Source organism: Ruditapes philippinarum, unplaced genomic scaffold (assembly GCF_026571515.1).
Source record: "Ruditapes philippinarum isolate M1 unplaced genomic scaffold, ASM2657151v2 ctg2088_1_1_1_1, whole genome shotgun sequence".
Classification (NCBI taxonomy): Eukaryota; Metazoa; Mollusca; class Bivalvia; order Venerida; family Veneridae; genus Ruditapes; species Ruditapes philippinarum.
In genome coordinates, this window is record NW_026860231.1 from 128,291 (window position 1) to 154,828 (window position 26,538).

The 26,538-nt window shown below is 30.5% G+C and overlaps 1 pseudogene; it reads right to left on the reverse strand.

Moving 5' to 3' along the window:
• Positions 1-13,010: 13,010 nt before the first annotated feature.
• Positions 13,011-17,255, reverse strand: LOC132759308 (uncharacterized; annotated as a pseudogene).
• Positions 17,256-26,538: the final 9,283 nt, after the last annotated feature.

Below are 26,538 nucleotides of genomic sequence, written 5' to 3' on the forward strand. Positions count from 1 at the left end.
CAACGTCATATGACGTCAGTGACATTGACGTCAAAATATAATACATAATTTGGCGTATAAATGTAAAATGTAGGATCTTAATAAAAGATACAAAACAGTGGTAAAGATGCAATAAAAAGCAATATAAAATGAGAAAACCATCATAAACTTCATATTGACATGCAATTAGTTTTAAGTCATAAGCAAAAAAAAAGAAAATACAATTTTTTTTATAAAACTAAATATTAGAATGAAGATTTGTAAACAGCAAAAATGTAGTCAAAGAATGAATAGTCACAAATTTGATATTAAACACTTTCCTGTCACTATTACCAATGTTTCTGAACATTTTAATTCTGAAGGGCATTCTATCAAAGATTTTCATTCATGCCAATTGATAAAGTAAAGAATAATTGGCAAAGATAATTAAAAGAAACTACATGGATGTATAAGCTAGGCACAATTATTCCTGATGGCATGAATTCCAAAATACTTTATTAATTTTGTAGATTATAACTTTTCATTTTAATATTTTTATATAAAAAAATGTATTTTCTATTTTTTGCTTATGACTTAAAACTAATTTCATGTCAATATGTAGTTTATGCTGGTTTTCTAATTTTATATTGATTTTTAATAGACATTTACAGACATTTCTATTGGCTACGCACCTTTTTGTCGTTTCATACGATTTAAGTATACTATAAAATTGAGAGGAATTACGGCAATATGTAAACTTATGTTGACTTTCATCTTCTCACCCACTATATACTCTGTTTGTTCGAAACATTAAATGTTTTCTTTGTTTGTCATGTATTGTGCAAATGATATCACCGGAGGCAAAATTCTTTGTTCAAATGACAAATTGTTACAATTTCATTGCCTAATGGGTATTTTATTGTTTTGTAAGAATATTAATGTTCGTGTTTTGTAATAGATTATGGTTCAAGAGAATTTTGCTCAACTCTAACATGACTGGCGGCAATAATGACTGAAATTAAAATTTCTCGGAAAGTTCATCGTTTTATACAAATGAAAAAACCGTTATCAGGCCATAATTATGTCAAAACTCTTAAATAAAGCGTACTGTTTCTCGAACTTCGAAAAAGAATTTTTTCTTGAGACTATTAACTCTGAAAGTTACGAAATGACTTTTATTAATTATATTTACTACTTGTTATTTTGATATTTTTCAAGCATTTGTACAATACCATTATTTTGAAGGATAGTCAAAAGCTTAGAAATTGCACGAAAATATATCTCAATTAATTAATGTTGATACGTATATTGGGTTGATGTTAAACTTTTTAACAAAGACGGTATTCTTCCTTTGCATTTACTTTTCGCCGCTAGAAGAAAATGTTAAATTTTTTTTTAACATTTTGTCTACGTAATATAGTAAAAAATAATATATATATATAAAGTGATCACGATTATAGGTAAGAAAAATAGATTTATAAAAGTAAGGACATTTTTAAAGATCGTTTAAATGTGAAACATAATAAAGACTCATAAAAAAACGTTAAGAATTAAAAAACAAAATTCACCAAGAAATTGCTTGATTCATTAACATAATTATTATGTAGAAGGGTAGAATATTGATTAACTGGTTCAACCTTGATTTAAATTTGAACTTGGAAAACAAACATCATGTTAACAAACATTGTGAGAATAAAAGTTTTTGTGAAATTGTTGAATTATTGACAGGAAGAATTTATATAAAAATCACTATAAAAATGGGAATTATTGTGTACGCGTGAAATCAAATGTATCAGCAATAAAAATCCTCAAACAAACAAACAAAATGATATATTGCAGTTGCTGTTATATGCTTTTCAGTTGGTGCTTTTTCTAAGTCCTATTGTTCATTTACTTATGCGTCAATAATAACAATATCAGCTTCCAACCAGTATAGTTGTTATGCGAAATTCACCATGTGTCACGGCAAACATGCGTACCCACTTGATCCATTCATTGAATATTTTGCCATTCATATTAAATACAGATTATTTACTTGTACTTGCAATTAAAATGAGATGTTTTGATTAATAGAACTATTAGTTGATATTCGAAATCAATAAAGTACAGAAGTTTATCAACTCTGTATCACCTTGGAGGAATAATATTTACATTGAATACTGTGCAATGTGCATCTAGTATGCAGTTTTCTACATTTATATACCTTACATATCAAATGAAGTTTTATTCTTTTTTTAACGACAGCACGTTTAAACTGAAGAAAACAATTAATATTTAAAAAGTACATGCATCAACATTATGGAAGTTATAACTGATTAACTGCACTTTTCTTTCCTTTTATATATAATATAAACTAAAGTCGACCAACTGAGTTTAATATTATACACATTATTACTAGTTCCCTCCTTTAGATATTATATCAACTAGAAGAAATATATTTCAACAAACAATCCTTTTTAAGCACCATGCTAATTCATTTAGGTGATAAAAGCATTGCTTTTTTGCTATATGATTGCCAACGCTTTTCTTAAAAATCATTTAATGAGGCTCTCTTTTTTCCATATTTTAATAAAACTTTGTTAATGACGTTCCTGTCTAAATTACACAACTCATCAGTATTTGTAATGTTACAAAATTCGTGCGCTAACTAAGGAGCTTTATATGTATGAGTTTTCTCTGTTGAAATTCACAGATTGGGTCCTTCGTGCATTTTATACACCCACATTTGTGAACCTTATCTTGTAAAAATTTATTTACCAAGGGGGTTCCATTAATATTACAAGACACTTACATGCAATGAAAGAATAATATAATTGTATTAATGACATGTTGTCGGTTTAGTCCATTGTGTGTTTTTATTCTGTAAATTCATTTGTACAAAAAGCACAAGGTAGGTAAAATAAACTCCTTGTTTTAAGTATAAAAGTATTGTAAATATCGTAAACACCGAGATCAAGATTATTTTCATTCAGTTTCAATGTTTTTTAGCCTTGTGATGTTCATATTTCAATACACGAGTGAATGCATCATGGTAGTGTTTCCCATTGTACTCTGGAATAATAGCCGATGATCCCATGATATTCAGTTACATCTAGTACTTTTAGTTCGTCATGGCAAAGAACTGCCGTAATACCTTTCAGTTTTCATAATATACCTTTAGTAATGCATTAAAAGTTTTTCAACAAAGGGTACATTGTAAGAATTGTGTATCCACTCAGTTTAGAGTAAGGTGGTGCCTTTTTTTTATCCCCCATTGTTTTTAAACGAATAAAATAATTAAATTGTGATGCGTACACCAATTACACATTACAATTTAATTGAGAAAGCATATTACAACTAACTATCCGATCAAATACTTGGTAGCTTCATTTTGTCATTAAATCATAATATCATTATAGAGATACAGAACACGAATTTAACGCATTTCTTTTTTCAGAAGATGTTGGAGTAAACAAATGTTAAAGTGTGCATTAATATTGGAGTACCATTAAGAAATCAACCCAATCTTACTTTTGTACGCCGCTGACATATTGATTTGTCTGTATTAGATCAATTATCCATCGATCTAAAAATGTATTGTTATCATAATTATTTTGAATTCTCTCTAATACATTTTAAACGATTAATATCATTATCAAAATATATATTATTTGCTATATCGTCTATTAATATAAACATATAATCAATTTCTGATTGATTACAACAAATTCTTGATATTTCTATCTTCTCTAACATTAATAAGATATCACTGATATTTATGATAAAATGGAATCTTGAAGATGCAAAAACGGTTCCGTTAATACCTACAGAATGATATACATGTATCTATAACTTATAAATTTAAAAGCAATTTATAACATTGAAAACTGATTAACATCTTATATTTCATCAGTCTTAAATATATCATTTAACAATGTATTTGTTACTGTACGTACATACTACATTTTTGATAGATGTTGTAATTCATTTTTTAAAAGAATTGTTGCATTTGTACTATTGTTCTTGTAATAAAATGTAGACATATTTAAATATATACATCATTTAAATCTAAAATTGTAAAATTTAAAAGATGCCGTCTTAAATGGTATTGATGGGTCGTTCAAAATTACATCATTTTGTGTTTTGGTATTTTTTTACCTTTCCATTTTATTTTTTCCTTGTATAGTTGTCCTACATTCCTATTTTTTTTTTAAAAATGAAGTACATCCATCATTGAGGTGTGTTTCCTGCTTTTAGAATTTTTTGTGAAATGCAGGTTTAAACCAATATGCTCACACTTTTCAAATTTCCGATTACTCAATTCAGCCCACTGTTTTGTCGTTTCGTGATTCAATATAATCCCTCGATTTTTTATAGAAAATCTGGAAGGACTATTCCTATTCCTCCGAATCATTTATTACAAGAAAATTACATGGAATTTACAGACTAGGTTTGATTGAGTCTGTACATGAGGGATAATATAATGAAATCATCTCTTACGACCCTATCGGCTTGAGAAGTACAAAATTTTACAAATACTCTATTTTCATATCTTTATTCAGTTACAAAATGTGTCGAAGGGCAAATAAAAAAGTAACCAAAGAAAATATATATAAGTCTTAAACATAAATACCTTCGTATTTTACACTTCTATAGTTTATAAAGTGTTACGTTTGCTTTCTGTTGTTGTTGTGTTTCAGCCATGAAGCGTCTCGGGTATTAATTTACTTCTGTCGTCCGGATATGTAAAATACATTACAAATGTACAGAATTATATAATTTCAATCAAAGATATATTTTAATTTACGTGAATGTTAATCATTGGTGAAATTGTCAATGAAAAAAAATTAAAACTTGTTTTATGCAATTCGTATGACTGAACAGATATATCATGAATTAGTTTAAGGGACATGTCAATATGAAATTCAAAGAGAGAATAATATACTTTTATCGAAGTGGAAATTCGGTATGAATTATTATACTGACAAAGAAAAAACTTAATACATCGGCTATTAAACGCCCCATTTTACACAGGACCTAATTAACTCATTCTATATTATTTTATAGATAATCATTTACGTGCTATGGATAAGCAAACAGGGCAAGGACATTTCAAACGATGTCCAAACATTATTAAATCCATAGAACTGATAAAAACGTATATTGATTTTTCAGAGATATTGTACTATTCTATCTTATGCTTCTAATGTTTCGTTGTTAATCCAATTTCCTGACATGATTAGTATTTAGTTATCTTAAGCATGTATCAAGTTCTCAATTCTTTTAGTCTATCAACTTATTCAGAGATATTAATATCAATGTACTCTGTTGTGTAGCAGACAAACAAGTTATTTCAGTTTTCGGAAGTGTCGCTAGCAAATAACCCTTGGAAAGTAAATAACATCTCTCCCCACACCAAAAAATTAATAAAAAAAGAAAGAAAACACAGAAGAGAAAAAGCAACAATCATTAAAATGTTTGGTGAGTTATAACTAGTGCATATCAATGGCTTAATTTCTAAAACCAAAAAATAAAAAAATAAAGAGTATAATTTGATGCTATTAAAGTAACTATTGAAATTTTCTTTAAAATTATAGAAAAAGTTAGAATATAAACATAGATGACAAATACTATAGAACGGGGTTAAGATTTAGGTTGACAACATTGCTGATATGTTTGTGTTATAATCATTCAAAGAAGCTGTTCTAACATTCCTTAGAGAATTAGGTTTAAGCAATAAAAGGGTAGTTTATAAAGCATGTACATTTTATAATTTGCTTGACATTCTGTGTTGGTTTAAAATCACCAACATTTTGCATATTTTCCTACTTCTTTGCTCTTTACTATTATAATTAAACTAATCTTGTTCCCAAAATTAATAGGAAAATTTCATAAATGTTTTTTCTTCATTTTTACCAAAGCATAAAATTTATTTCCCTTTTAAGTATTTTAACTAAACAAACTACATGCATTTTACTTTACAATAATAGTTCAAACTTTTGAATATGATTCATTGAAATGTCAACACTAAATGTTTATAAATCAAGTTAAACATGCTGTAAATGCCATAATGTTTATCTGATTATTGCCCTGTATTGATTTTATCACGATTGTATTTACTTTTACAATACAGTACAACGGCTAAACTCGTTAAAATCGAAAGTAAAATGTAAAACGCTTCTTTTAAACACCTTTCAAACAGAAATCAATTGATATATAATGCTTAATTAGGAAATACTTCAAAGAAATTAAAGCAGCTCTATTGATTATTATAGCACAAAAAGCATTTATGTTTACTTATTGGTCAAATTTTTCAATTAAAAATTAAGCAGATGGTCTGTTATACATAAGGCACTTAGTAATATTAAAAAGCCGTACAATCCTTATAATCGAAATTATTTGTCAATTTTATAACTATACGTGTTTCTTCTTTATCAATATAAGTCCAGCGGGTATTTGAATAAGATAATTTCCACGGTAACGTCTGCAGTTCAAGTACATTTTGTTGATTACCTGAGAGTACACATTATTTTTGTTTCGACTCATTTAAATTGAGCAAGGTAAAACCGTAAGGACGATTTTACAAAATTGTATGCATGCCTGTGTTCATGTTAGTGTGTGACAGTACGTGCGTATGCATACGTGTTATTCTTTATCAAATTTTGAAAGTTTATATATGATGCTTTTTTATTACTTTATTCTTAAAGAGTTTTCTCGAAACAGTTGATTTCGTTTATTTAATACAATGAATATTACACATAAACAGTTTAAAATGTTCCGGAATGCTACTTAAAGGTTTAGTAGGGATTTGTCAGTTAAGTTATAATTTCTTTCAGTCGCCATTCGTTTGCTAGGCAATTCACTGTGATATGTATTTTTGGATATTTTTCAGTTTATGTTTTACAATTCCCTAAAACGATTAATGACATAGTCTATTATGAAATATGGGTAAGTCCATTTGCGATCTTTTTGCGTCGTAAGTGATATTGATATTGTCTGTTTTAACAAGTGGAATACATTTGATCAGTCATTTGCTATTTAATATTAGCAATTTACGCCCCCCGCTTTTAAACAATAATGTTCAAACCAATACATGAGTAAATTTGTTGAGTTCCTACATTATACTACTATTAAATAAATACGTATTTTAGATATTCTTTAAAACATTTCAAATTTAATAAATTCATGAACATTATGTATTTTGCTGAGTTCCCTCTTGACAAATACAACGAATCAAATATTTTCTATAACAATTAAAAAGTTATTCATTTAAATGTGGTACATTGTATGAAACTACGATGCTAACTAATGCTTTCGTAACTATGCATTTTACAATTAGAACAGAAACAATACATATCGCTGCGAATATGAAAATGTAATTTGACTAATGCACTGGCCCGTAGCACTGGCAAAGAATTGAATATGCATTATTTTTTAACAAACAAACAAATTTCAGTTATATTGATTTCTTCGAAATTTAATACATGCATTGTCAAGATAATTCAATAACTTGAAGAAGGTACCTACACTTGGTTGTTTTGTTAGTGGAAAACCGTGTCACTGTACAAAATCTTACCTTTTACTAACTTTTGTGTCTGGATAAGGTAATATAACACCAAAGCATTAAAAACGTTTCCAGCAACATCAACTAAATCAGAGATCAAAACCGTGCCTGTTTACAATCTTCGGGATACTTTTGATTTGAACATCATGAGACATTTACATGGTGGATTGTTCTTACCTCACTAGGTTTCTTTTATCATATTGCATGACTCATATACTACTATATTGAGATAACTTAACAATATTGCTATATATTGCTTTAGCGTTTTAGAAGTCATACGCTTTTGTTTTGTTATAAACTAAACAATTATATAGCATAAACTATTTACTAACATTTACTTACATGTAAGAAACAGATTAAGTTTTCACAACGCTTATTATAGAAAACGGGAAAACTTATTCATGTTAGACTTTGCTGCTGCCATAAAAAGAAACTAGTAGACTCAAAACATTTAATATTTGTGAATTATTGCATAATCTTACTCACTGATGTTTTGAACAAAATTGCTAAGTTTCTCAGTTCATTGTCTTTAATATTATGTACAACCAAAAGCTTTCTTTTAAAACATTGTTAAAGCGACAAAAAGAACAACAACAACAAAATAATTTGATTATTTGTTGTTTTTTTGTATCTATTACACTCTTGTCAAGATAAATTACCTTGGAAATTACAGCAAAGTCTACAGCTGAATGACACGTTCTGCTGTAAGAATAATGAAATTAATTTGAAATACGACGTCCTTCATAATAGCTACATTGTTTTGGTTGAGAAATACACCTTCTCATCTTGCGTTTCAGCGCATTGTGTTTTAAAATGACTCAATTGAAGGTTATGGTCTATTCAAAATGATAAATTACAAACAATTAAGGAAACACAAAGAATTAAATCCGCTGACTTTGTACTAGCGTTGTATTGTGAGAATATTACTTGATTCTATAAATAATCAAATTGCAATAAGATATAATATCGTAATTCAACTTCCTGTACAACACGTGTGTTAATGTAACCTGTTTGACGATTGTAATTATTTGGTTTGATTTTAAATCGGGAGCAAGTATTTTATAGATTATTACATTAAGATGCAATAATGAGTTTCTTATTGAATTTCTATAGACTTTTGCCTGGAAAATTGCTTCATCATGAAATTATACAAACCAACACAAGCGAATGTAATCTTTGTTATCCCGGGCAAAAAGCTAATAATTACAAACAACTTAACCTATCATGGCCTTGTTTTTCATCGTTCTCTGGAATTGTATTCCGATGCTCCGATTCTTCCTACCTCTTAACTGCCTAAGTAATAATCTTCCGTGATAAAAATACCTTTAACTTTCATTTGCTGGATACTATAAATGTATACTGATTGCACCCAACACATTTGTTTTCAATTCAAACATATGTTTGTAAAGATTTTGTAACGGGACAATGTGTCTAAAGATGAATTTATGCAGAAAAAAAAGTATATTTTAATATAGTGTTGCTTATTTATTCATACAGTCAACCTGAATTGTCCAGTGCTTTCATTTGTTAATTCAAAAGTGTTCAGAGATGATTAAATATATCTTGACATAACAATGCTGATTGCAAAACCTAAATTAACTGTTCAAAGAGACAAGTTCATAAATAATTCCTTTGCAACAACAATATTGTTGAACAATGCAAACGTGCAACAGAAGTATGTATGAAACATATTATAGAATCAGAAGAACGGTTATTTTAAAGAAAGTTTCATGTCAGTGTAAATAGTTTACGATATAATTTAACAACAATAAACCCTGACAAATAAGAAAATACTCCTAACAAATTGTACATTGTATGCATTTAGTAAAAATATATAAATACATGTTTTTATATTTTTATGCCCTCACTACAATGCCTGATTTATAATGATCATTTTGATTGGACAGTTGTGACGTCTATAAACTCTCTACGGTTGCAGCAGACGATACCGACTGAATTCCATTTTAATAAAAGCAAAATACTGATCAGTTGTACAGTATAACGATACATTTTTTTAATGTCAAGGTTTTCTTTACTAAATCATATTAAACGTTCCGCCTCATCTGAACTTCAAGTGGTTCAAACTGCTCAATATAAACCGAGTAAAATGCTGTATAACTGATATGGGTTGTCTCTATTGGATTAAATATCGATCAATATAACAATTAAACGTTATAATCTCCTGAAATAAATTAATATAAACGACAAATTTTACGATAAAATAATCTTTAATTTGCTGTATCCTCAATGAATATACATGCATAATTAATATCTGATTCATTTCAACAAATCCAGGATGTTTTCATTTTCTCTAACATATATAGCATATCACTAGTACTTTACCATGACATGAGATCGTTAAGATATAGAACCGATTCCCCAAAGACCTATAAAAAGAGATATCTATATTTTATAAAAAGCAATAAACGTAAATGACAATTAAAAACGCTATAATAAATTTATTGCTTAATATATTGAAACAGACAAAATGTTTAAATTACCATTATAATGTTAGAGAGCGAAATTGTAATAATTAAATATAATCATATGCATCACTAGTCTCTTACATTAAAAATATAAGCATAATATTTTGTTATATAAATGGCAAGAGTTGATGCTTTAAAATCGCCATTCTCTAAAATTGTACCAGTTCCTGAACTAAAACCAGACATACATGTTTGCTCCTGGCGAATAAATTCAGTATATTAAGTGAACTCTTGCAACCATTCAACATGATAATTTATAAATCATTTGAAACAACGAGTCTACAGATTATTCAATCAGTTATATATCAGTTATATACACATGTTTTATGTCCGTTTAAAATACCTCTTTTTTTAAGAAAAGTGTACAATGCTGATTCTTACAGTGCTTATACTAATTTCTGTAATTTACTGTGATTTTGCAAATAATCCTCCAAGGCATCCAATTACTTGTCAAAAGTCTAAATATCTGACTAACATCCTAAGTAAAATACCATGTCACTTCTCTTAAGACATCTATGTTTGCTAGAGACCTTTTAATAATCTGTATCAAGAAACCGTTCATTTTGGTATCATAATTATTTAAGGACACGAACGAACATTTCTTTGAAATGTTTCTTATTGAATAAAAGATTTGAAAACGACGCTTAGCCGTTATGGAAAAGAATTATAAACATGTATTAAATCAATGACGTTATTCATGAAGAAAGTAAGTGTTAGACCGCCAAAGTTCATTTTTATTTCTTAAATACATATGGCGCTTAAAGTCATAAGAAAAACTAGTATTGCGCTTACAAAATGTTTACTACATTAACAAAATAAAATAAATTCCGATTTGATTCGACAATATATTTGGTTAATGTTTTGTAGGAATTTATATAGTTATGTTGAAGATAGTTTCTTTCACATAACACTGAAGTTGTGTCCTGTAATATCGTAGACATGTTGTTTTTTTACAATTATGCACAAAGGTTTTCCAGTCAGCTTCTAGTTTGAGACGTTTTTTAGATGAAAAAAGCTTGAAAATGTTTACAACAAAACTTCTAAGTTTAAAAGAGGCATAACCCCAAAACATAAGCCTTGTCATGATAAGCAAGCAATCCAAGATTCATGATTATAACTTTCAAAATATATAATTATTTGGCTACATTTAAGTTTTTGGAAGATGACGACAACGACGTCGCAACGATAATGATAGCACTACTTTCCTTTCGAAACATATAAGTTAAAATAGATTGGAATTAACTGAATTTTGTTCTCAGAGATTTTGGTAATCACCGAGTGATACTCAAATTAACTGTGTTGTTGATTATTTGTGATCTGTACTTAAGCAGAACAACATAGATGTGTACAGTCAAATAATACTATGTCAAATGAAATGTAACACTCACATGAACGACAACATCAATATTTATTAAAGCAATAATATAATAATCAATTTTCCTCGGAGATGTCAGATGATGTTATGATGCCATATATCTGTTGAAAATTGAATGTAAATTATCAACATTGCTATTTGGGTGCAATGCAAGATGAATGCGTGAAATAAAACAATATTAGTTATAAATAGATGACCTGCAGAAAGAATAAAAAACATCTAAAGCAAACGCATGAATGACATGACCAAATAATAAACGAAACAAACACATCATTAAAGAGTCAAAAAAGTCAAATTATTCGATAAAACATGGATTAAGTATATTTTATCCATTGTATTTTATGGATATTGTTTTATGTGCATAAACGTTAACCTTTTCAAGTGATGACCAGACGTTATAAATCTATAGAAACGTATACTGTTATTACTGCATTATTGTATTATTTCATCTTATTCTTCTGGTTTTTCTATATTAATCTTCTTCTACGACATGATTGGCACTTATGCCTCTTAAGTATATATCAGATCCTAAATTCATTTCGTTTCTAACGTTATTGTACGATATCAATACTTTCGTACATTGTACGATTGCAGACAAGGATTAAACACTTGCCAGTACCGTAGTAGATATGGTAGATGTACCAAACATTGTAAACTTACGAAACAATCAGCAAATTGATGGTTAATAGGAAAATGGTGTATTTTGCTTATGTTCATGAAGTAAACGTAGAAAAGACTTTAAAAGAAAAAATAAATAAAGAAATGAAAAAGATAATGATGTAAAATCAATTATTCAAGGTTATATGATTGGACCAATAACATCGTAATATTACAATAGCCTGTTTACAATGTGTCACGAGGACATATACAACGATATAAAATTGCATATTAATTTAGTATACCAACCCAGTGTCTACCTTCGTGTTGAATACATTTATTACGTTTGAAATGTATGGCTTTTAATGAAATTTTTAAAAAGCTTATGCACTGATGTTTTCCACAACCCGAAAAATACATATATAATAAACAAATAACCTGTTTTTTTTATTTTGTTATGAACTATTTCAGATTTGATTTTTGCAATGTCAATTAAGTCGAGTAAAATGAATGTTGATGAAATTGTTCGATAATATGCTTGATAAAATTGCATTATTTCTTCATATGAATTTGGGAAAAGAAACGAACATTTCTGTTTGTATTATATTATAATCAAAGGTATAAAAGCTGTCTATAAAATCTACTTAAGTATCCGTACCACAAACTGAAGTCTACGACACTTCATTCACATTAGCTTTCTTGTTTTTGACGTAAGACTTTTGGCATAATATCTATCTAAATATCTTTGATGCTATAACATGTATAATAATGCATCAATCATCTTCTGGTTCTCTTAAGATAGCTAATATTGTATAAAATTATAATTTTCCCATGATACTTTAGAAAAGCAGACACATTTGTTTTCTTATGATGTTTATTCACGACACACATGTGAATACTGCAAGCATTTATTTTTATTTACTTATCTGTAAGAAAAGTAAAAACGCGTACAATAATATAATGTTACACTGAACGAAAACAAATTAAATTCTTATAACATTTTTATATAATTTATCACAACCAAATTTTTCAGGTTCAAGACTATTAATCGTTAGCAAGCACTCTGAAATGTAATATATGATCATTTATGCTCAGTTAAATGTCGTCAAATGCAAAGGAAATAGGACAGCTTCCTGTCATGACACGCATGATGCAACAAAATGTCATTACAAGGACGACATCTGATATCTAATTTCCCTCAGAGGTGTTCGCTGGTTTTAACTTCATGTTTGATTACAACTAACACATTAATGGTAGAATATCCAATAGACTTAATGAACTAAGGTTACTGTCATGTCCTACACATCACACCACTGTTTAAGATTTCAGCACAAATTAAAACAAAATGTTGATTGTTATTTAAATGGACGTTAATTATATAGGGTAATCCGTATTTTACGAAAATATTTGTCACGCTATGATAGTTAACGTATTTGCCCCTATTCTGAGTCACCTATCTTCAATATTACTAATATTCGAAATGAACTTCATGAACGTTACAATTTATTTTAAGACCTAGTCAATGCTTTTTAAGTTATATAATGCTCATCTTTTTCATTGATGACTGTATGTTTTCAAACCATTTGTATAATTGTGATAGACCAAGAATTGATAAGAAATAAATCTGACTAAAATATAAAAAGTCTGCTCCACTCTGTCTATAAAATGAACGTTACAGGTAAATTCCAATAGACATTTACAGACATGTCTCTTGGTTACGTACGTTTTTGTCGTTTCATACGATTTAAGTAGACCATAAAATTGAGAAGAATTACGGCAATATGTAAACTAATGTTGCCTTTCATCTTTTCACCCACTATATTCTCTGTTTGTTTGAAACATTAAATGTTTTTGTTGTTGTTTTTTGTTGCGCATGCGTCAAGATGGCGGGTCAAAAATTTTCAGTAGAAAAATAAACAACTAAATTTCTGTTTTTTTTAAGTCAGTGGAAGGTAGTATGAGCGAAGTTTTTAAGTGAATTATTATGCAATGACATTTCCCACACTTTGTGACTAATTTCATAAGTCGAAAACGTAAAACAGACGTGATATCACCTGGTAGCGATAACAAATAGGTAATAAAAAAGGACAAAAAAACGGTAACAAGATGGCGGCATCACAAACAAAAGTACCTCAAAATGTACCGTTTACAGCACATCAGACTCATAACAGTGTGATGCAGCATCCATACGTCAATCCTTATGCCAATTATATAGGCGTAATTCAATATATGACACCCACTTATCCTTACCATTTCCATATTTGAACGCTACACAAAGTTCTCCATTATTGTCACAACCGTCAAATAACGGTATTAACGGTAATAACGGTAAAAGTGAAATTTTGCATTCTTTACAGGAAAGTGTTATAGATCTCATGAGCAGATCCATGCGAGATAACCTTCTCTTTTTTGGTATACCTGAAGGCAAGGTTTCTTTCAAGCCAGAGATGCTCTCTTCTATGCAATCAAGCTTAGCGAGTGAAGGACACACTGCTCTAGTGGCTTCTAAATCTTATCATGGTTAGTGTATAGTTTATAATTTAAGAGACGACCACGATAATATTATAAATAATTGGTCAGCGAAAGTAAACCATTTGCTGTATTCCTGTAAACTTGGTTGATTCTAACTCGAGCACTCAAGGAACAAATACCAGCATAATGGAAAGGTTTTTACTAAGTCAAGGGAAATAAGTCTACAAATGCTGGATTAATCCACAAGCGAAACTCCAGGTACACAACTACATATGCTGAGCAACTTTCCCGTTAGGTTTAATGACTCTATGTCAAAACCTTTTTGAGTGAATGCGACACAAGTTGAAAATTGCAAAAATTTTCTAAGTCAAGGGCAATAACTCTAAAAGTACTAAATAAATCCACACGAAAATACTCAGGTGCACAACTACACATGCTGATTAACATTCCTGAGAAGTTTCATGACTCTATGTCAAATCCTTTTTGAGTTACATGCGACACAAGTTGAAAATTGCAAAATTTTACTAAGTCAAGGGCAATAACTCTACAAATACTAAATTAATCCACACAAAAATACCCAGGTGAACAACTACACATGCTGATCAACATTCCTGAGAAGTTTCATGACTCTATGTCAAATCCTTTTTGAGTTACATGCGATACAAGGTAAAAAATTGCAACATTTTACTACTAAGTCAAGGGCAATTACTCTATGAATACTAACTAAATCCACACAAAAAATACCCAGGTGCATAACTATAATTCTGATCAGCATTCCTGTAAAGTTTAATGACTCTATATCAATTCCTTTTTGAGTTACATGCGACACAAGTTGAAAATTGCAAAAATGACAGACAAAATGCAATGAAATTTATTTACCAGTATTTGCAAATAGATAAGTGTTGCCAATATTAATTCCAGCCTTTTTCTAACCTGATCATTTGCAAGGTACTGCATTGCTTTTTGCACTTCTTCTGGGCATAACACAGGTACATGTGTTCAATTCTAAAACAAAAATGTAGTACAGCATAAGTTATGCAATATTTCTACTTTCCATTTATTTTTCTGCTGTTTTGAAAATCATGCTACTGTAATGATTTAAAAAGTCTAACACATTTTGCAGAAAAATGGGCTGCCTTCAATTGCACTTTAACAAAAGTTGGTTAGAACCTACAACTATTTTAAATGTATAATATATGCTGAATTGAAAACCTGATATAACTCTCCTGTATATTTATTAGAAGAAAAATACAACATGTAAAACGGGTTTATTTTTCAGCCATTTTGAGAAAAGGCCCCTGGTCTAAATTTTTGGGGAAAATATGTGGCAATTTAGAAAAGGTAAAAACAACTGTTTACACGACTTTAAAGCTACAAGACATGGATCTAGGTATCCCATTAGTTATGGACATAAAAACTCATAAAACATGGAAAAATTTAGGAAATAAAAAATATATACCTCACAAGACATGGATCTAGGTATCCCATAAATTATGGACATAAGAACTCATAAAACATGGACATATTAAGAAAATAAAGAACTATATAACTCACAAGACATGGATCTAGGTATCCCATAAATTACGGACATAAAAACTCATATAACATGGACATATTAAGGAAATAAAAAATAAAAATACCTCACAAAGTATGGATCTAGGTATGCCATAAGTTATGGAAAAAACTCATATAACATTTTAAGGAAATAAAAAAATACATAAATGGCTACTGTTGGGTGCTTTTCTGAAGATAATAAACAAAAGAGGCTATTCTGTATTGGAAATGGAACCTTATTTCAGCCTCTGGTGATAGCAAAAAAAGCTCTGAAATGATATAATAAACTATATTTTTTTAGTAACTCAAACACCAGGAAATTAAATATTTACTTTTCCTCTAATTTCTATCAGTTCTTGGCTATGTAACATCTTCTTCTCTATCTCTGTCAGCTGCTGCCTTAGAGAGAGATCTGTCTCACTAATGCTGTCTGACCTGTTGTTGTACCACTCAAGACTGAAACATTTAAAATGATAAAAAATTAAGTGAAACAATTCACAATCCAAATTCAAACTACTGTATCTTTCTTTCCATCTTTTTTTTGAAAATAGATAAATGTTAAAATGGTAAAAACTGATTGAAATGTCTTAATTTTTCCTTTGAAAATATCTTGATCCATAAACTACATCTCATTTAATAAAGTCTAAGTCTATCAGTCACTGTTTCTCATGTTTAAAATTCTATAAGTTAACATAGCCAATTTGAATGTGTTTATACCAATATTCATTGGTTGTAATTTGAACAATCTGATAGAAATTATGAATATCTAATATTTGGTTTTGTTAAATTTCTGCTCAAACGTTCATGACAAATATCAATGGTTGATGCCCTACATGTAATTTCTTTAACCTCATTTGAAGAGAAACGGCTCAAAATAAAGCTGGTATCATTTTAAACAACTTTGAGAGTTTTCATTGAAATGTCATATTCCCCTAAATGCTTCTAGCTCTCCTGGCCTTCTGTGGTTGTTCAGAAGAAGCCTGGCTTCCACCAACATGGCCGCCCTTCGAAACTTATCTCCATCTGCTGTAGCTCTATTCAAATCAAGTGCCTTTAATTCAGAAATTAAGTGCTTTGAAAGGTCAACAATATCTGCTGGATAGGGAAGTTCCTTTTTCTTGTTAAATTGCCTTTCAGACAGTACTGACCTCGCACTCTTGTTAACTTTAACACTCCATTCCATCTTCATTAGATCCATAAAGTCCTTAGCTTCTTGTTTTTGCTTTTCATCCCTATTTTTTAATGCTAAACCAAGTTTGGCTGAAGCCATTCTCACAATATCAAAACCACATTTAACTGCAGTGCTTGGGTTATCAAGGAATGAAGAGTCTTCCTTATTTTTACAGCATATTTTAAGAGCATTCTGTGCCACTTTGTCAAAATTTGCTGCCACTAACATTTCATTTATACTGGATATTATTCCTGAATTTGTATTGAAAGCATTTAACAATCTTGCAGCCAAACGCATGTGAAAGGCAGCATAATATTTCCTTTTACTTTTGTTGTCAATATTTTTTATGAGCCAAATGTCTCCTAATGCAATAATCAGTGGATCTTTAAAAGCTAATGAAGCAATGTAGTCCTTTTTCATAAAAGGCAACACCTCTGATCGCAACATCTGTCACCCAGTCTCGGAAACTTTACCAATCATTAGGAAAGTTTGTATGACTGTTGATCACTTACTATATTGACTACCGTCTTTTGCTGGGCAGCTCTTCTGGTGGTTAGTAATTGCAGTTTTCAGACAAATCCATTCTTCACAGTTGACACAGGGTCCATAATCTTCTAGATTGAATGTCTTTGTTCTTCTTGACAAAATAGCAAATTAAGTATACATTTCAACAATTTGCCTCTGACTTTTTTGTGTCTTCATCTTTATCACTCTTCTGCACCTTTCTTATTTTTCTATTTCCATCATTTCTTTCTTATTAAAATGCCTTTCCTCCATGTGACTTACTATGTTTGTGAACAATTTGTGACAGTATGACAGTATAAAACATGCATGAACTAAATTCCGGAAACAAAGTGATCCCTCGGAACCATTAATCACAACAAAATAACATAAGAATTGCAGACTCGGTTTGATTGAGTCTGTACATGAGGGATAATGAATAGGTGCAACATCCCTCACGCCCCCTAGCACCGGCTTGAGCGGTACTCAATTCTCAACACTTTATGGTGTTGGCATCAATGATCCCGAAGGACCAGAAAATATAACAACACTGAAGTGAAGTACGGGGCAATTTTTTTACGGCTGCCACACGGCACTTGACACCTGCTGTTGTGAAGTACAAAATTCCGGAAACAAAGTGATCCCTCGGAACCATTAATCACAACAAAATAACATAAGAATTGCAGACTCGGTTTGATTGAGTCTGTACATGAGGGATAATGAATAGGTGCAACATCCCTCACGCCCCCTAGCACCGGCTTGAGCGGTACTCAATTCTCAACACTTTATAGTGTTGGCATCAATGATCCCGAAGGACCAGAAAATATAACAATATAAATATAAACCATATTGTCTATTATGTTTTGACTTATTATTGTCTTTCTTGAATGCTTTTATATAAATATTTGGAATGTTTTTATCATAAAGACATTCAACTGTAAGAGGTTTCTCTCTGGATTTTGGCATTTCAGGTAAGCTGCAATTACTGATTTCAAAAGATTCTTCTGAATAACCAACTGATTGTGATACCACAACATCTTCGGGATTAGAATCTGATTCTTGAATTTCATTTACAACTTTAATAACATTTTCAGCAGTCCATGGCTGTAACTCATCTTCGTCATTAAGGCATTCTTCATTATTGCTGCTTATCAAACCGAGCCTGCAACATTTTCAATTTTGCCGTGTTGGGCTTTCTTTAGGGATTCTGTTTTTCTCTATTTTATATCATAAATGATGTCTGTCTTATTCATGTCCAACCTGCTGGCACTTTCCTGATCCTTACAGTTTTGTTTATCAAAATCATCTTCTATTGAGCCACCTGGACTGTAATAACTGAGTTCATCGCTGTTTTCCTCTTCACTTGAACTGTCTGGGACATAAGCACTATCATTATCACTAATACCATCTTCACCTGAACTGTCAGGATTGTAATATATCTGAAATCTCTTGCATCCTCTAATTCTCGGTGTACACTACTAGGGTTGTTAAGACTAACAAGGTTATGGAGATGTTCATGTCTCAATTCGGCTTATTTTGTGTGTGTGCTAACAGGGTTGTTCAATGTATGTTCATCCCTTATATCTTCAAAGTCTGTGTTTGCACTAAACAACCTATATTCATCAATAACATCTTCATGTTCTCTGTGTGTGCTGACAGCGTTGTTAACTGAGTTAAGTTAATTAGAAAGTATTAATATGATACAAAGGCAAAAGAAATAATTTATTTCGTTTATATCTCTGTTCAATTACAATATGTATCGTAGGGTAAGTAAAAAAAAGGTCTTAAACATAAATACCTTCACATTGTTTTGTTAACACTTCTAAAGTTTATAAAATGTTACGTTTGATATTTGTTTTTTCTGTTGTTTAAGTCATGAAACGCCTCGGGTATTTATTTACTTCCGTCGTATGGTAATGTAAAATACATTACAAAGTGAAAACTTTATAAACATATATTATGCAATAAGAAAAATATTAAATGCCTTGATTTCCTTGAATCAATATCAATGGTGAATTAGTCAAAGAAGCCTTTCAAATTTGTGCTATGCAATTCGTATGCATGAAAAAATATATCATAGATTAGAGAAAGGTATATGTCAACGTGAAATTAAAGGAAGGAATTATATACTGATATCAAAGAGGAAATACATACATCTGTATGAATGCTTGTACTGACCAAGAAAATACTTAATACCTTGGTTGTCAAACGCCCCCACAGCCCCTAATTAACTTAATATTTTATATAATTGCATAGATAATCATTTACATGCTATGAATAAGCAAACAGTGCGAAAAACTTTCAAACTATGTCCAGACAATATAAATCCATAGAACTGATAAAAACGTCTATTGATATTACAGAGAAATTGTACTATTCTATCTGCTTCTAGTGTTTCGTTGTTAATTTCCTGAAATGATTGGCATTTATTTCTCTTAAGCATATATCAAGTTCCCAATTCATTTTGTCTGTAACCTTATTCAGAGATATAAATACCAATGTACTCTGTTGTGTAGCAGACAAAGAAAGTTATTTCATTTTTCTGAAGTGTTGCTAACAAATAACCCTTGAACAGAACAAATAATCTCTTGCTGTTGCGTAAACACAGAATAAGTAAGTATATGTCGGTCTCCGAAGAGCCTCTTATTAGGAATAACCGCCGAGATGTACCGAAGTTGAAGGGACAGCAAATTTTTGGTACAAGATTTGCATGGTCACATAAAAGCGCTTGTTGATATTGTAGCTATAGTGTTTACTGTTTCTATTTCTTGAAATATAAAATAGTAATACGCTATTCAGAAAACAATAACTAAATTATACACTTAGTTTAAGGAATTGAGAACATGAATGACCTCTCAAACCAGGCTGATATTCAATGACCATAAAACTAAGACTATTATTCTAATGCGTAAATGTTATTCACTGGGTGAAATATCATATTTACTGGCTAAATTTGATTTAACTTATCTTAACAAGAAACAGACTTAATGATAACTTAAGAAAAATACAGTTATACCAAATATATTTCCTTACATTTTTACTCTATTGTCGTTTGATTTTTTATCATACATAGCAAATTGATATTAGCTCAAAACAAATATAGACGTATAATAATTAGATACTCAAGAATACGTTCCTGTTCTTAAAATATCACTGGAATCAAGAAGATTGTGTTGGTTTACAATCAACAAACTTATACATATTTGTGTAATCTCTTAAATATTATAATTAAAATAATTTTGTTCCCAAATACAACATGAAGCTTTCATCATCGGTGTAATTGTTTTATTTAATCAAGATATAAAAGTTATTTCACATTTTTTTGTGTTTACACTAAACAAATTAAATGTAGATTACTGTATAATAATCGTTCAATCTTTTGAATATGATTCATTGAAATGTCAACACTAAATGTTTATAAATCAAGTTAAACATGCTGTTAATGCCATCATGTTTATCTGATCATTGTCCTGCATCGATTTCATCACGACTGTATTTACTTTTACAATACAGTAAAACCGCTTATCTCGTTAAAATCGAAAGTAAAATGCAGAACGCTTCTTTAAAAAAAACTCTCGAACAGAAATCAATTGATAATTAATGCTTAATTAGCAAATACTTCAAAGAAATTTAAGCATCTCTATTGATTACTATAGCACAACAGACATTTTGTTTACTTATTGGTCAATGTTGTTAATTAAAATTTAAGCAGATTGTAATACATGAGGCACTTAAAAAGCCATACAACCCATTATCGATGTAATATAACAATACAACCGAAACTACACGTGCTTCTCCTTTATGTCAGCAGCTATTTGAATAAAACTATTTAATTAACGATGACGTCAGCGCTCCGAAAAAGAAGTATGTTGACTGCATGTATGTTTTAATCGGCCGTGGGATATTATCTTGAGAACGATTTTACAAAATTGCAGTAAGATTGTTTTCACCCTGATACCAATTTTAAAAACTTTTAACATTATGTTGTAACAAGAAGTATGTGCATTGTTTTTGCATTGTCTGTGTATGAGCACGCGCTACTTTAAGACTAAGTAGGGTGTTAACAGTTGAGTAATAATTTCTTATAGACGACATTCGTTTGCAAGGCAATTTACTATTATATGTATTTTTGGATATTAAGTCAGTTCATGCTTTGCAATTTTTCTTAATACGATTAATTACATTAAGTCTATTTTGAAACATGCGTAAGTTCAGTTGTTATTGAATATTAGCAATATATGTCCTGCGTACTTTAACTATAATATTCAAATCAAATTCTAAGTAACTTTGTTGAGTTTTACCATTATACTACTATTATATAAGAACTTCTTTTATATATTCTTTTAACATGATCAAATTTAACAAATTTATAAACATTATGTGTTTTGTTGTGTGCCCTCAATACAACGAATAAAATATTGTTTCTATAATAATAAAACGGCAATTGATTTAAATGAGGTACAATATATCTAACTAAAATGCTAACTGATGCTTTCGTAACTATGCATTTTACAATAGGAAAAATACAATAAAATCGCTGTAAATATGAAAATGTAATTTGACTAATGCACTGGCGCGTAGCACTGGCAGAGAATGGAATATGCATTATTTAAACTAACAAACAAAGTTCAGTTAAATTGATATATTCGCAATTTAATACACGCATTGTCAAGAGAATTCAATAACTTAAAGTAGGTGACTACACTTGGTTAAAATGTCTCTAAGTGGAAAACCGTGTCACTGTACAATATTTTACCTTGTACTAAAACTAACAAAATCTATTGTGTCTGGACTACGTTATATAACACCAAAGCACTACAATCATTTGCAGGAATATCAGCTAAAACAGAGATCGTAACCGCGACGTTTTACACTCTTGGGGATACATTTTGATTTGAACATCATGAGACATTTGCAGGATGTATTGTTCTTACCTCACTAGGTGTCTTTTAACATATCGCATGACTCATATAATACTCTGTTGAGATTTTATTATCTTTTTATGTATCACATGTTCATTATTGATATAGAGTTTAAGAAGTCATACGCATTTGTTGTGTCATAAACTAAAGAACTATATTCAGTATTAAACATTTACTTACACGTAAGAAACAAATTACATTTTTACAACGCTTATTATAGAAACCTGGAAAACTAATTCAAAATTGACTTTGTTGCTGATAAGCTATCTTTAGTATGTTTTATAAAAACAAAAAGTCAGTAAAACACGGTTTCTGAGCAATAGTGTTCTGGGCCTTTGGGTGTTATATTCAAAGTAATCTTAGAAATGTTTCAGGTGTGTCACCACACATCTCAAAGAACTGGTAACTATGTGTAGAAGGAATTTGAAATACATTTCTGCCACTGTAGTAAGTTTCGTCAGTACCAAATAATCTGTAGTTGAGTGTTAGCATGTGTTCCGGTGGAGGTCTTACCCACAGTAAAATTTTAATAATTTAGGCCAAATAGTTTGACACACAAAGGGTGGGTCGAAAAGAACTGGTAATAGTGTTGAAATAAATATTTTGGAATCCCTGTCCATCTCAAGAATGAGTCTACGAGAACTGAAAGTAAGAAATGGATGAAAATAATTTCCTTTCTTTTGTATTATTTTGAATAAATGCAATATACTTTATGTTCATTATCATAATGTAACATTTTCAGTTTGGCTGTGTATTCATTAGTACATCATTTATGTACAGATTTATCTACACAAAAAGACAGGATTCACCAATCGCGTTCCAAGGAGCATGATAATCTCGTGTCGTTTATCCTAAAAGTCACTTTCGCATTAAAAAATATGGAAGATAACGGAATTAATCCTGGAATGTAAACATTTATTTCGTTAAAACAAATCAACATTATATATTTTCAACAATTTTGATATATGCAATGTACATCTAATTAACTTACCGCAACTATTCATTGATTTCTGAAAGCAAAATCCAAATAAGTGTTCATGAAGCGCACGGTATGTGAGAGACACAAAATTAAGGCCGAGCAAATCAACTGTTTGTTAGCGGTGTTGTTACTTTAACTGTAAAAGCAGTTTACTGATAATGATAATTACTGCTTCTCATTGTATTGTTGTAAAAACAAAATTAAAATAAATACACATTCAAACAATTTTCTTTTTTTAGTGCAACATTGTTACAGAAACGTAAAAAGCAGATAAAAATAAAGAAAGAAGAACTTTTATTGATACTACGGGCCTATTTGTCCCACCCCACCAACTGGTCGGATATATTAGGAAGCATTAGACACAATATTGATCAGTTGTCAGAAGATGCTGAAGAACACTATAGAACTGCAGGGGAGAAACAGCTCAAAACCCGAATGTCCAGAAAACTTTGGTGATTATAAAAAGAATCCTACCGATATAGATGAACCTGTAATTAGGTAAGTATAATAAAGAAAATAGTTTGTCAGTTACCCCAACATCTAAATTTATTTAGACAGCGTACACTAATCTAGCATTTACAGCATAAATATAACGTTAATGTCTATCTTACCGACGCATTATGCAATAGCATGCTGATTTTGATGTTTACTTATCCTTTTTTTTAACTGCTCGATTACGCTCTTGGTCGGGTGCGGGAGGTTACGAGCTCGAGCCGCGTCATATCAAAGACGTGAAAAAAATGTTACTGACTGCTCCCTTGCTTTGCGCCCAGTATTATAAAGGTAGAAGAAAATAACCAGTTCAGATCCTACAATACACGGACAACCACGATCTGGCAATTGTTGAAACTCGAGTTAAACTCCCAATTCTGTAACTAACTCCATATCAATTTCACTATTCAAATCATTCCAGAGAGGCACTCCATGCCGTACAGCGTCTCGAAAGACAGTCGATGATGTTGCTGAACTACAGTTAGGTGAAGCTTTGAGTGACAGGACCACCAGGCGCCTTAATTAAGGTCAAGCTGCAGCTGCTGACACTCAGCAGCCATTGCTAGGTATTCCTCTGAGAGACCTAAACAGAGGTATCAATCCAGGTCTACATGATCAAGCTTACCAGCAGCTTCGAACCCGCACTGTACCTAGGGAGCCCGAACCTGGTCCAGCCTCTAGGGAACTGTACAATCAAGGCCGTAGAACTCCAGCTGAACTTTGCCAAGATGTCCGTACTCAAGCTGCAAGAGTTTTATCATCCGAAGACGAAAATACATATGCATCTCATCACACTAAACGAAACAACATACAACGTAAACGACCACTGGCTACGCTGATTAGAGAAAACATTGAACTATACAACAGGTTTCTAAAGCCAAATGTGCCGAAGTCATTCAGGGAACTTGGTATCAGTTCTTCTGATAGTGACTGATAATGAAATTATAATTACAATGTAGGTGAAGAAACAAAATAAAATATATTGGTCTTACAAAGTGTTCGTATTATGTGTTGAGATGACCTTTCAATATTAGCGTTACTGTTCGTTGATAATCGTTCCCCACTTTATGTCGCAAATGTCTGATAGCTAAATTGTTTTGGTTGAGAGATACACCTTCCCATCTTGGATTTTAGCGCCATATGTATTGTAAAGGACTCAATTGAAGGTTATGGTCTTTATTGAAAATGATTAATTATAAACAATTAGAACACAAAGAATTAAGGCAGCTGATATTGTGCTAGAGTTGTATTGATTTTTAAGAATATTAATATATTCTATGAAATAATCCAATTGCATTAGGATATAATATCGTAATTAAACTTCCTGTACAAAACTATTGTTAATGTTCTCTTTATGACGATTGTAATTACTCGGTTTTATTTTAAATCGGGAGCAAGTATTTTATAGATTATTACATTAAGATGCCATAATGAGTTTATTTTATTGAATTTCAATAGACTTTGGCCTGGAAAATTGCTTCATCATGAAATTATATAAACCAACACAAGCGAATGTAATCTTTGTTATACGGGGCAAAAAGGCTAATAATTACGATCATCTAAACTTATTATGGGCGTGTATTTCATTGTTCTCTGTAAATCGATACTCCGATTCTTCTTACCTCTTACTTACTTAATAATTATCTTCCGTGACAAACAATACGTCTAACTTTTATTTGCTGGATACTAAAAATGTATACTGATTGCACCAAAACTTTTTTTTTTAAAATTCAAACATGTTTTTGTGAAGATTTTGTAACGGTACTTTGTATTTTGCCTAAAGATGAATTCATGCAGAAAAACGGTTACATTTTTAATATAAAGTGCTGCTTTTTCTATTAACATATTTATATAACGTTCTTAACTGTCCAGTACTTTCTCACCTCTGACTCAAAAGTGTTCAGAAATGAGTAAATATATCATAACATAACAATGCTGTTCGAAAAACCTAAATTATCTGTTCAAAGAGACAAGTTCATAAATAATTCCTTTGCAACTATAATATTGTTGAACAATGCAAACGTGCAACAGACGGATGTAAGTGCATAATAAAAAAAAGCATGGACAAAATATCTAGGATACATTTAGAAACTTCATCTCATGAAATGAATGACTAAGCATAAGTAAGTAAGCTATATCTACATGTTTTGTTCAAATCAATTGAAACAGATAATAGAATCGGAACAACGGTTATTTTAAAGAAAGTGTCATGTCAGTGTATATACTTTGTGATATAATTTAGTGCAGAAAAACCTGATACATATGGTTTTATCTTTGCTATGCTGCCACTCAAATGCATATTTGTAATGATCATTTTGATTGCACAGTGGTGATGTCAATGTAAACTCTGAATTCAATTTAATTCAAATACAAATTATATCAGTGTTAAAGTATAACGATACATTTCTTTTAAAAAGTTTTTTACTCATATTTAACGTTCCGCCTCACATGAACTTGCGATTGTACAAACTGCTGCATTTAATCGAGT